The sequence below is a fragment of the Hemicordylus capensis genome, chromosome 2 (genome assembly GCF_027244095.1).
Source record: "Hemicordylus capensis ecotype Gifberg chromosome 2, rHemCap1.1.pri, whole genome shotgun sequence".
NCBI classification, from domain to species: Eukaryota; Metazoa; Chordata; class Lepidosauria; order Squamata; family Cordylidae; genus Hemicordylus; species Hemicordylus capensis.
In genome coordinates this window covers 354,274,301-354,287,461 of record NC_069658.1, presented here as the reverse complement: position 1 = coordinate 354,287,461, position 13,161 = coordinate 354,274,301, and the positions used below count along the sequence as shown (strand labels likewise).

General features: G+C 42.9%; 1 long non-coding RNA gene across 1 annotated transcript in view; it reads left to right on the top strand.

Annotated features, from left to right (window-relative positions):
* The window catches only part of LOC128347102 (uncharacterized), a 38,444-nt gene extending 26,035 nt beyond the window's left edge, over positions 1-12,409 (top strand). The window contains exon 2 of the long non-coding RNA XR_008317392.1: positions 9,321-12,409. This is a non-coding gene — a long non-coding RNA (uncharacterized LOC128347102). The remainder of the gene's footprint in view (positions 1-9,320) is intronic.
* The last annotated feature ends 752 nt before the right edge of the window (positions 12,410-13,161 follow it).

Genomic DNA, 13,161 nt, shown 5'->3' with positions numbered 1-13,161 from the left:
TCATGGTTGCTTGGTTCCAGCCCACTAGGGCATTTGAGTTATGCACCCCCGCTCTAGGGCAAGTGGTTTGAGGAGTGTATCATAGGGATTATGTTCATGAATAGCTGGTAGCTGGATCAAAATTACAGAATTTTTGGGGTGGGTGGGTGGGTGGGGAGATCCTTCCACAAAGAACTGTGTTTGACTTTTCATAGATTGAAGACATTTCATAGTCTGAGTCATTAGCTTCAGCTGACTTCAAGTGGAAGTTTTTGTAGGGTGACACTGATTCACATCAGCTGTGGATATCGAAGCTAAATTATGCAAATATAATTATTACTTCATCCCTATTGATCTAAAAGGACATCTTGGTGTTTAAAAATTGCTGATTTCACCCTGGGACTGATGGTGCAAAACAACCACTTGCTCAGAGAGCTTCAACAAATTATGTCATATTGTACACTCCAGTGGGAAATGGTGCTATCATGCTCTACTCATCAATTTTTTAAAAGGAAAATGCAAAGCTGCACAATGGTGTGTGAGTGTAATTTGTATTCATGGCATGCACTGCTACAAAACACACCAGTGGATTTCAATTAATTAATTAATTTGATTTATATATTGCCCTTCCAAAATGGCTCCTTGTTTCCTTGTCTGTACACAAACCCTTTGTTGCCTAGATTCACATTCCATGGCATTTGGAAGCCTATACAGAGTGGGAGAAAATCCTCAGAACTGGGAATCTGATGGCACGATTGCAGAAGGTTGTTATATTTACTGGTGAAGATTCTGTGGGGAGTAGCAGTGTAATCTGTAGGAAGTGTCTTTGGCAGGGGGAGGAGAAATGGGTACTGGGATGTACATGAAATGGATTTAGCATTCTGTTCTGAGCTCAGAACAGAATGCTAAATATGCAGAACATTCTGTTGGAACAACTGGTTGAGCTGGTTGTTCCAACAGAACGACTTTCATGGGATGACCCCTGGTTCTGATATTATGAGAGAAGGGGGAAATTGTCTTGCTAAGCACTGTCTCCATACCATGCATAATTTTATAGACTTCTATCATGTCTCCTCTCAGTCACCTTTTTTTCTGAACTAAAAAGCCCCAGATGTTGTAGCCTTGCCTTTTAAGGAAGACCACCCCATGGCATAGTCACATCTTGAGTCAGTCACCTCACCGAGCTTCATAGGGGAGCTGCTGCTCCCCTTCAAATCAGGAAGGATTTAAAGAATCTAGAAGGTGCCTGAGCTAACAAGATACAGAGTTTAGGCCCTTTGAGCTGGTTTGATTTGTAGGGATGTTCTGCTATATCCAACTGCACGCAGTGCTTAACCTGTATATTTGTGTAAAGAAACCAAATATTCTAAAGAGGGTAACCAGAATCCAAGGGTAACCGAATCCAAAGTGCATTGCAAACCTCTCCTCATGGGAGAGAGCTGGTCTTATAGAAGCAAGCATGAATCCACCAAACCAGGGTGGACCTTTGCAGAGCAGGGTCCACCCTGGTCTGCATTTGAATGGGGAACATGTGAGCACTGTAAAATATTCCAATTAGGGGATGGGGTTGCTCTGGGAAGAGCATCTGCATGCTTGCATGAAGAAGGTTCCAAGTTCCCTTCCTGGTATCTCCAAGATAGGGCTGAGAGAGACTCTTGCCTGTAACACTGGCAAAAGTGTATCTAGGGTGGGGCAGGCAGGGCATGTGCCCCGGGCGCCACTTGAAGGGGGGGCGCCATTTTGTAAAATAATTTTTTTTTTAAAAGGGTGCTGAAAACAAAATGGCCACCGCGCATGCTCAAATGGCCTCTGTGAGGCCCTAGGCCATGCCAGGCCTTGCAGAGGCCATTTGAGCATGCACAGTGGCAATTTTTTCAGCGGCCATTTAAAATAAAAAGATTATTTTAAAAAATGGCCACTGCACATGCTCAAATTGTCCCTGCGAGGCCCTAGAGGCCAGCGGGGGGAGGGTAAACCTTTGTAGACCCCCCATGCCCCCACAGCCTTTAGAAAGCCCCCTGACGGGGCTATAGATAAAAGGTTTTTAAAAAAATTAATATGTTATAAGACACTGTACACATATTCAGATTGGCAATATGTACAGAGAATCAGGACTTGTGAATACTGAGCTGAAGCTTATGAGCTAGGATTTTATTCATTTGCTCTTATGATAAGTGAGTTAAATGTGATGTCTTAATAATATGGCTATTAATGGTGAGTTTGTCTTTGAATCAGTGTGAAATCCTTAGTATTAAGGCCCACTGGGAGTTTCTTGCTCTCTTTCTCTCATTTTAACTGTCTTTCTGAAAGACTAGAATATATTCCAAGCCATGACACAGTTTACTCTGCATATCCTTTAATTATTTTCAGAGTATCTGGGAAAAGTCCAATTCTCCGTTTATTTCTAAAACGTATGTAATAGTGATGCTACAATGCATAGTAGAGAATTAGACAGGCACTTCTGTTTAGTTTTCCAAGTACATCTCCACATAAAAGAGCCCCTGGTGGTGCAGTGGTAAAACTGTTGCCCTGTAACCAGAAGGTTACAAGTTTGATCCTGACCAGGGGCTCAAGGTTGACTCAGCCTTCCATCCTTCCGAGGTCGGTAAAATGAGTACCCAGAATGTTGGGGGCAATATGCTAAATCATTGTAAACCGCTTAGAGAGCTTCCAGCTATAGAGCGGTATATAAATGTAAGTGCTATTGCTATTGCTAGTATTTGGGTATTTCATGAGCCCCAGCATACTGAGATTTGTAGTTTTCCAGCATTTTTTGGTCTGGCTATGTCCACTGCTAAATAGTTTTTGAAATATTAAAAGATTAAGGAGCTTGACTTGCATTTTTCAGCTGATATTATGGTAAAGTTATCTGAAAGATGGGTGTCAGATATTTGGACAGGGGGTGCAATTTCAGTGCTTGCCCTAGGCGCTATTTTCCCTAGATACGCCTCTGAACGCTGGAGAAGCTGCTGCCAGTCTGTGTAGACAATATTGAGCTAGATGGCAGCTTCCTATGTTCCATTGTTCCTTGAAACTTCTCATCACCCAGGGAAGTGGGTGACTGAAGCATAACCATCTGCTTTCAGTCTATAGTATACAGATCTCCCACCTATTCAAACAACAGATGAGAATGACTTTAGCCTTACGTAAACCACTTTGTGATGCTGCAATAGATCATTTGATCTATAATGCATTGAAAGGTTATCTATTATCTGCAATAAATGAATTAATTATTATATTATTCAACATTTGTTGTGCGCTAGAAACAGGAATGTCACAAAACAGCTGTGATATAGCATGTGTTCAGGATCTTGAAATATTATACTGTACACGGAAGCCCACATTGTTTGTTTGACACTGGAATGAGCTTGTGCTGCTACTGAGGGGGGGGGGAACTGACATCAAGCAATTTGTGCCAGGTTTGTGGAGGGGGCTCTTGCCTAAGTTCCTCTTCAGGCCTCCTTAGCAGTGGGAGGGGGCAAGGAACTCCACTAGCAGCTGCTTTAAAAAAACAACACAAAAAACCCTTTACTTAGATGTGCTCTTACCCCTGGATCTTGGGGTGCAGGTTAGTGGCCTCCAATGTCTGGGGGGAGCCTCCTGCCTCCACTCTGCAATCTCCCCACTGCTGCCCCACTGTGCCAACTTTTGCCTTGCAGCCACCATGTGCATGGCTGGGGGATGGGGCTGAGCCGAGCAGGGCTCCCCCGTGGTGGTGTGGCGGCGGATGCAGCAGCTGGTGGGCCTCTCCGTCCAGCATAGCAGCCCTTGAGAACTGTGAGACGCTCCAGCATGCCTGCACAGCAGGAATCAAGCGTCACAAGCCAGCAGCCGCTGCACCCACCGTCACATCACCACGGGGGAGGCCTGCTCGGCTCACCCCCCCCCACCCCCCGGCTCTGCACATGGTGGCTGCAAGGCAAAGACCAGCGCAGCGGGGTGGCGGCAGGAGGCCCCCTGGACATTTGGAGACCCTCAAAAAATGAAGGTTTTTTCTCTCTTTCTTTTTTGACTTCAAAATTTTAAAGGGGGGGGGGCTTGTGGTGGTGGTGGTAGCTCACAGCAGGGGGGTGGGTGCTCTGAAGCCCTTCAGGTCCAGGTTACCCGGATAACTGAAATTACCCGGGTGCGCCGCTGCCTATACTGCAATGCCTCACTGGACACAATGGCAAATATAGGAGCATTGCATTATGGGGCGGGGGGAATGGTGGTTGCTGACATCACTGCTGGAGAGCATTCTGAGTTGTTGTCACTGCTGTTGCTAATCTTCACAAGGGTTTGGACGAACCTTATCTCGGTGGTAGCAGCAGCAACCTGGACTACTTTTCAACAGCTGCAGTAACAGAGCCCATCTTTATTCACAGGGCCTTAGGACTCAGCTGTGGTGATAGTTGGATATAGTTTAAGACCACTAGGTGGCACTGTGTATGGAGGGGAGAGGTTTGGAAAGAGAAAATTAAAGTACATTTCGGTATTAGCTGAGCCTGGTGTCCAGGCTCCGTGTTATTTCCACATTGGCCATTGAGGCATTGATGTAATATATTTTGATTTTAATTATGAAGAGTGTAAGAATTTCAGGGCAAGGGAACTCAACTGGCAATTTACAGTTGAATATTGCAGTCTGGGAAATACTGTATTTTAAGTCTGTTATTTTCTAACTTTGGCAAACAGTGCTATGAAAAATTGGTTGTGCTGACATGGTAAGCATTGACAAAACCACATGGGAAGCTGATTCATGCAGACTCCCTGTGATGTTGCTCCTATGCGGAATAATTTTCTGGCAGCAGCCACAGTTTGTATTTAATGTAACTGCAGTAACTGCAGCACTCTGGTTCCATACTGACAGCCACCCATTCAGACTAGGCCTATTTATTCACATACCCATGTGTGGAAGACAAAACACTCACTTTCATAATTCCTTAACACCGATGCTATACTTATGAACGGGTGGTTGATCTTAAATACCTTAGGCATTGGGATAATTCTGTGCAAGTTAACAATGACGGAAAGCCACCAGAGGGCCTCCATCCCCTACTAGATCTGCTCATGAAGGAGGCTTGGCAGCATACCAAATGTTTCCTCAAGCAGAGGGCATCCTGCAAATAGCAGCACAATTCCATTTCAACAATATTTCCCTGGATTTGTTATTTCTGTTTAAAATAAAGAAAAGAAGGGCTGCTGGTTCTAAACTCCGGGCCATCCACCTCAGAAATGGATCCATCTCAGTTATCAGCTGGATTTCCCCCCTGCCTAATGAGTATGTAATAAATAGAGTGATAACCACCAGACTGCAAAACAAACTGCTGTCTGTGTCTTCTAGAAGCTTTTTGCAGCACTTTGTTTTCTAGATTCTGTCATCCATAGACAGTTAAGGTTCATCTTCCTCAGCTGATTTCCAGATGGCAGTTTTGGAAATACTGTATGGTTATATATTGTCCTGTATATATTGTTTTGTTATTGTTGTGTTTGTGGCTTGCTTGTTCATGCTCCGAAACCCCTACTTCTTTCCACCTAGTGGGATATTAAAGGGTTTACAAAATCCAGAACTGGAGGGCTCTCCTTACCCATATGTCAAATTAAAACCTCAGACGTTTGATCAGCTTCAGTTCAGTTACCTTAAATGAAGTGCCATTGTTTTCAGTGGCGCAATGGCTCTCGGAATATTTGCACAGCAAGTTGTCTGTGTTTGAGTCACAGGGAAAGCACCCGGAGAAGGGAAAGGGGGATGGATGAGGGCTTAACAGCATTCTGGAGAAAGAGAAGAGGAAGGGAGATGGAAAAGTGGGGCACTGGGATGGAGGGTTAGGCAAAGAGAATGCAGGTAAGGAAGAAATGCCAAGAAAGAGAGGGTGGAAGGAACGAGAGCTGGTCTTGTGGTAGCAAGCATGACTTGTCCCCATAGCTAAGCAGGATCTGCCCTGGTTGTATATGAATGGGAGACTTGATGTGTGAGCACTGTAAGATATTTCCCTCAGGGGATGGAGCCGCTCTGGGAAGAGCAGAAGGTTCCAAGTTCCTTCCCTGGCTTCTCTGAGAGAGATTGGTCCTCCAGTTGCCTCTGGGAAGCCCACAGGCAAGAGCTGAGGGCATGCCCTCTCCCCTACTGGTACTCCCCTGGTTTTTAAAGGCATCTTGCCTCTGAGGCTGGAGGTGGCCTATAGCCCTCAGACTAGTAGCCATTGATAGACCTGTCCTCCATGAATTTATCTAAACCCCTTTTAAATACATCCAGGCTGGTAGCTGTCACCATATCTTGTGGCAGAGAATTCCATAGGTTAATTATGCGTTGTGTGAAAACGTATTTCTTTTGTCTGTCCTAAATTCTTTGGCAATCAGTTTCTTTGCATTTTAAAAATTTTATTGACTTTTACAATAACTTTACAATCCAGCTACATTCATTTATTTGATTAAGTAAATATTGACTTCCCACTTATCAGTCTGCGTGGTTCATGTTAACTGTACATATAAACCATTGTTATAATAATTCAAAACATACATACTCCACATTGCTACTTGATTTTACCCAACCCAACCTATAACCAACCTTTACCCAGCCTTTACCCAACCCAACCCAAGCTATATTTCAAACCCTGCTGAAAGGTCCATATTAGAAAAATAATTCTTTAAGTAAAGTAAAAATGGTTCCCAATCTTCTTTGAAACATTCCAAATTTTCCTCCCTTATAAGTGCTGTAAGTTTTGCCATCTCCACATATTCCAAAATTTTTATCAACCAATCTTCTTTTGAGGGCATTTTATTGTCTTTCTATTTCTGTGCATATACTATTCTAGCCGCCGTGGTTGCATACATAAAAAATGTTAAATTTCTTCGGGAGAACTCTCCTTGAGTTATTCCCAGCAGGAAGGATTCTGGCCTCTTAGGAAATGTCATTTTAAAAATGTTCTTCAGCTCATTATATATCATATCCCAAAAGGTCTTTGCCTTCCCACATGACCACCACATATGGAAAAAAGTTCCTTCACATTGTCCACATTGCCAACATTTGTTTGAATCATGTTTATACATTAATGCTAATCTTTTTGGTGTCAAATACCACCTATACATCATCTTATAATAATTTTCTTGTAAAGTATAACATGCAGTGAACTTTAAATCAGTTTTCCATAATTTTCCCCAAGCAGTCATATCTATATTATGACCCACATCTTGAGCCCATTTTATCATAGCCGTTTTAACCATTTCATCTCTTGTCTCCTCCAAAAGCAACAACTTATACATCTTAGAGACTAATTTTTCATCATTTTCACACAACTCTTTCTCGAATCTTGACATTTGATCCTCGAATCCAACTTTAAGATCCTTCTTATAAATTTCATTTAGCTGATGGTACTGAAACCAGTTACTAACCAAATTTTGTACTTCATTTAGGTTTTTTTAATTCACAGCCCTTCTTTGGCAATAAGTCTCATGGGAATACTCCCAGTTCTAGTGTTATGCAAGAGGGAGAAAAATTTCTCTCTATCAACTTTCTCCAAACCATGCATGATTTTATAGACCTCTATGATGTCTCCTCTCAGTCATCTTTTTTCTAAACTCAAAAGCCCCAGGTGTTGTAGCCTTGCCTCATAAGGAAGGTACTCTAGGCCCCTGATCATCTTGGTTGCCCTCTTCTGCACCTTTCCCAGTTCTACAATGTCCTTCTTAAAATATGGTGACCAGAACTGCACACAGTACTCCAAATGTGGCCACACGATAGTTTTGTATATGGACATTATACGAATATGAATGTGAATATGAGTATAAACTGCTTATATAAATATAAACTGCTTTTCAACCAAATTTCCCAAAGCGGTTTACATACATACATACATACATACATACATTAATTAAATGGCTGCCTGTCCCCAAAGGGCTCACAGTCTAAGAAACATAAGAAAGACACCAACAGCAGCCACTGGAGGGATGCTGTGCTGGGGTTGGATAGTGCCAGTTGCTCTCCCCCTGCTAAATAAAGAGAATCTCCACTTTTAAAAGGTGCCTCTTTGCTCAGTTAGCAGGGGTTATTATAATAGGATTTATTTTCAACCGCCTTCCTAATTATTCCAAGCATGGTATTGGCCTTTTTCACAGCTGCTGCACATTGAGTCTATAATTTCAACTAGCTATCCACCATGACCCCAAGATCTCTCTTCTGGTCAGTCACTGTCAGCTCATATCTCACCAGCGTATATGTGAAGTTGTGGTTTTTTGCCCCAATGTGCATCACTTTACACATGCTAACTTTGAACCGCATTTGCCATTTTGTTGCCCACTCTCCCCATTCAGAGAGATCCTTTTGGATCTCCTCCCAATCGCTTTTGGATTTCACTACCCTAAATAGTTTCGTGTCTTCTGCAGACTTGCCACCTCACTGCTTACCCCGGCTTCTAGATAATTTATGAATAAATTAACTCTCAACAAAAGGACACTTTATTTTGCAAAAAGAAAAGAAAAGAAATAAATAAAAGTTGGTATACATAAATAAAGCATTGTGGTGCAACACACCATCATCAGTCAAACAAGCAAAGGAGCACAGATAAAGACCTCCTCCGTTCCCCAGCTGTTAAATTCCATAGACCTGATAACACTCTGTTCCGTGACTGGTGGGGAGATAAATAAAATAAGTGTTAAATAAAAATTAAATTAATTAAAGGACTCTGCCACCCTGGCTGGGCACACATCTGACCCTGTTTAGGGTCGTGAGAACAGTCCCACTGTTTTTATTTGCAGTTGCTATTGTTAATGTATTGGAAATCAGAAATACTTGCTTATCTACTTCAGATTACTCAGAGATCAACCAGTATCCCACTCTGCATTCTGCCCACCCTTGATTTAAAGAACTGCATCCTTGCTCATACTTTATGTCTGGGAAAGAATTGAATGCCGACAACATTTTATGTTAAATTCATTCAATATATACCACCCAATCGACAGACTCAGGGAGGTGTACAGAGCAAGCACAGCATCTGAGTTTAAAAAAAAAAAAGATTTTAAAGGGCAAATGCCTGGCAGAAAATAAATGTCTTCAAGAAGGTCTTAAAGGCTGAAAGGGAGGAGGCAGACTGAATCGGGGGTGGGGGGGGGGAGGAGAAGAGAATTCCAAGAGGCGGCAACAGAGAAAGCCTTTCCATGGGCCCTAGTACTATGGACCTCTCTGAGCCCAGGGACGGAAAGAAGGGCAATCTGAGAAGATCTCACAGGACGGGACAGGACTGGCCAGGAGAGGCGGCCCTGAAAGTAAACAGTCGCTAAGCTCTGAAGGGTTTTCAAGGTAAGAACCAGCATACACCGTGTTTGAGCTGCTTGTTGTTTGTTAATTTAGATTGCTATTTATTTTACAGGTGCGGTTTGCAGCTTTGTGTTGGGCCCCGGAGGAAGAAAACAAGATATGATCTTCCTGATAGCAGCTGTTATTAGTTTATGTTGGAAAAGAAAGAAAAAATTAAGACTCTTGTTCAGAGGTTATAATAAATCAATGTTGTTGGTGCCTATAAGCTTTTCAGTTTTAGTTAAGGTATCACCTAAATCATGTTAATATTGCTTAAAGCAGTGTTTTGGATACAAAATGAATATGACAAATATTTATGTACTACTTTTCAACAAAAGTTCCTAAAGCAGTTTACACTGTTATAAACAAAATGTCTCCCTGTCCCCAAAGGACCCACAGTTTTAAAAAGACACAAGATAGATACCAGCAACAACCACTGGAAGGATGCTGTGCTGGGGATGGATAGGGCCAGTTGCTCTCCCTCTGCTTAATAAATGATATTTTCTGTTGTTAAGGGAATACCCTTGAATCAACCCAGCCTGCAGCAAAAAAGGGAACTTGACAGAAAGCAGGTGGCCTGTGCAGCTTAAGGATGGGATTGCTGCTGATTTGTTTGTACAGTCAATCAGCGAGGAGTATTTCTTAACACTGGCAACAGGAGCCTCTCTTGGAGTGCAGGTTGCAGAAGAGGGCTTACAGAATTGTCAAGAGTCTGATTTGGATTTTTTGTCAGTATATTGGGCACTACTTTTATAAGTGCAGGGTATCTCCTTGGGGTGCTGAAGAAGTTGCAATCATGAATGTTTTTATAACCAGAGGAACACATGCTGTCAGGCACAAAATGACGCAGAGGGGAAGTAACTTGCCTAGCGGGCAAGAGGTTGCAGGGTTCGAATCCCTGCCTGTATGTTTCCCAGACTATGGGAAACACCTGTATCAGGCAGCAGCAATATAGGGAGATGCTGAAAAGGCATCATCTCATACTGCGCAGCAGGCGGCAATGGTAAACCCCTCCTGTATTCTACCAAAGAAAACCACAGGGCTCTGTGGTCGCCAGGAGTCGACACCAACTTGACAGCACAACTTTGGAGAGGAGAGCTGGTCTTGTGATAGCAAGCATGACCACTGTCCGAAACAGTTCTTATGTGCACTCCCAGCTGACCATTGTTTAGTTGCAAAGATCAAGGGAGAAGAAGAGGAGAATGATCAGCTGGGAGCCAGGAGCTGGGTAGGACAGCTTTTCATCCACCTTTGATAAAATGCTGGGGACAGTTTGTAGGTTGGCTGCCCCCATCTTCCCCAGCTCCTGGCTCCCACATGATTACTCTCTCCTCCTCCTCCCTTTATATTTGCAAACACGCGTTTGCCAATTGGAAGCACACACGATTCTCCTACAGTAGCTAGGTGCTTCTCTGAACCTGTTTAGAATCATGAGAACAACAGCCCTAATCTTTCCCATGGCTGACCTCTCTGCTTCTTACTTATCTTGCAGCCTCAGCGTTTCCTCTTGAAGCCAAGGTCAGACCCAGAGAAAGACTGATATACAAAGTTACACATAGTCTCTAATTAGAGGACTTTTCACACAGATTTTTCAGCCAGAACAATAATGGGTAATAGTCAATAAATCAACACTAGCCAAAGGCCCTTTTGACCGCCAAAATGACAGAGTATGGCTGTTGGTTTTGTGTATCTCCATTCTCCCTTTCTCTCCTTGCTGCTCCCCTCTTTCTCTGCAGTCCTGTTTCTTCCAGAGTTTTCTTACAATTCCTTCATCCATTCTTAGGCACATAGGAAGCTGCCATATACTGCCACGAAATTTAGGACCGACAAGAGGAAGTACTTTTCCACACAAAGCATAATTAAGCTATGGAATTATCTGCCACAGTATATGGTGACAGCCACCAGCCTGGATGTCTTTAAGAAGGGCTTATATAAATTAATGGGGGACAAGTCTCTCAATGGCTACTAGTTTGAGGACTATAGGCCACCTCCAGCCTAAGAGGCAAGATGCCTCTAAATACCCGTTTCAGGAGAGCAACAGCAGGGCGCTTTCCAGATTACACGCTGTTCAGCAGTCGTTTACTTCAGCTGGGCAGGATCACCTTGAAACCATTAGAAGGGTATTGTGCAAAGCCACCAGCAGGGGCAGCAGTCTTTTCTAGCTGGTGTGAACCTCCTACAATGGGAAAATACAGCTACTTATTTACAACATTGTAGTACTGTAACACAAAGATCAAACCTGAAAGGCGGCATTGGAAATGTGAATGGCACCTTCTGATAGTGCTGGGACTGCACTGTCGAAACACAGGCAGTACGGAAGTACACTTAACAGACACACAGTGACACTGTGGTAGGTGTAATCTGGAAAGCTCCCAGGAGAGAGGGCATGCCCTCATCTCTTGCCTGTGTCTTCCCAGAGGCATCTGATGGGCCACTCTGCGAAACAGGATGCTGGACTAGATATGCCTTGTGCCTGATCCAGCAGGGCTGTTCTTATGTTGTTATGAAACCTTGGAGAAGCCACTGCCAGTCAGTGTAGATAATACTGGGCTAGATGGTTCAATGGTCTGACTCAGTAGAAGGCAGCTTCCTGTGTTGATCTGCTACTGTGTGCAAGACATTTTGAAGGGATTAACATTGTGCTGCTCATCCTGGAGCAGAGAGGGACCATTTTAATTCTCCCAGCAGAATGCATCACCCTCCCAAATACAGGATCATTTCGGAGCCTGTCTACACACTCTTTGGCCCTGAGAGTATGAGAATAATGTGCATTTCTTAAGATCTGATGAATCCTTAACATTTGTAAATTTGTAATAATAATAATTTTTTTAAAAAAACACCCAACCCTAAGCATCAAGCATTTGCCTGCAAAGGTAACTGCAAATTAAGTATCTGAGGATTTGCCATGATAAATCTAATAAAATGCTGTTGCAAGAGAGAGCTCTTTGTTAGCATGCAGGAGGAGGAGGAATCTGAGGTAATTTTAGGATTATCTCATTTTTCTTTTATTAGAACAGGCTTTTAAAAGTCAGAACCACCCTATGAATCCAACACTTGGTACACTACCAGGATGTCTGCATATAGCCCACACAAAATCAATGTTGTGATGTAATATGAATGGAATGGGATGAAATAGTCTAATTCAATAAAATCACAAAGGCAGTTAAGTGTTTTATTCCATTTTTATCCGAATGCCTTTAATCTGCGTTCTTATCAAGACAGAGGATTGAGGAACAGTTTGTGATCTGCTTTCACTTGTGCCAAGTGATTCTACAATTATTCTCAGAAGATTTCAGCATTTGCAACTGAGGACCACATTTTCAGCAGAGGTTAATTCCCTTTAATCCTGTATGCTGACTTTGAGCTCTTTGGGATGTCTGAATCATTATGCACTTTAAAAAAACATAACCAAGTGACTGGGCTGATGTCCAGAGGTGTTGAGTATTGGTTGCTGGTTGCTGTAGTTTATATAACTTGGCAAATTCTTGCCTCGATGGTTGTAATAAGAAAACTCATTCTTCATTCCAGTGGAGCTACAGTTGGGCATTGCTTACACAACCAGTGTATAACTTATCATGGGATGTAAAACTGATCTCAGTTCAGCAAACTCTCAGTAGAACATATTTTGGAATCCAAGTTCTGTTATCAAACTCAGAGGGTGGTCTGAAAGCACATGGTGGAATTCTGCTGCTGAAGCTAAATGGGTCTGGTCCTCTAAGTTACTTGGATGGGAGGGTGCCTGGGAACTGATACACACATGAACTCACTGCTCTAAGCTTTTTGAAGGATGGAAGGGGCTGAAACAAAACAAAAGCACAGTAACTCTAAGAAGGATCGGATCCTTTTCTTATATCCTCAAGGCTCCCCACGCCACCTTTCATCAAAGTTTGTGTGGCGATCCTTGAGAATATAAG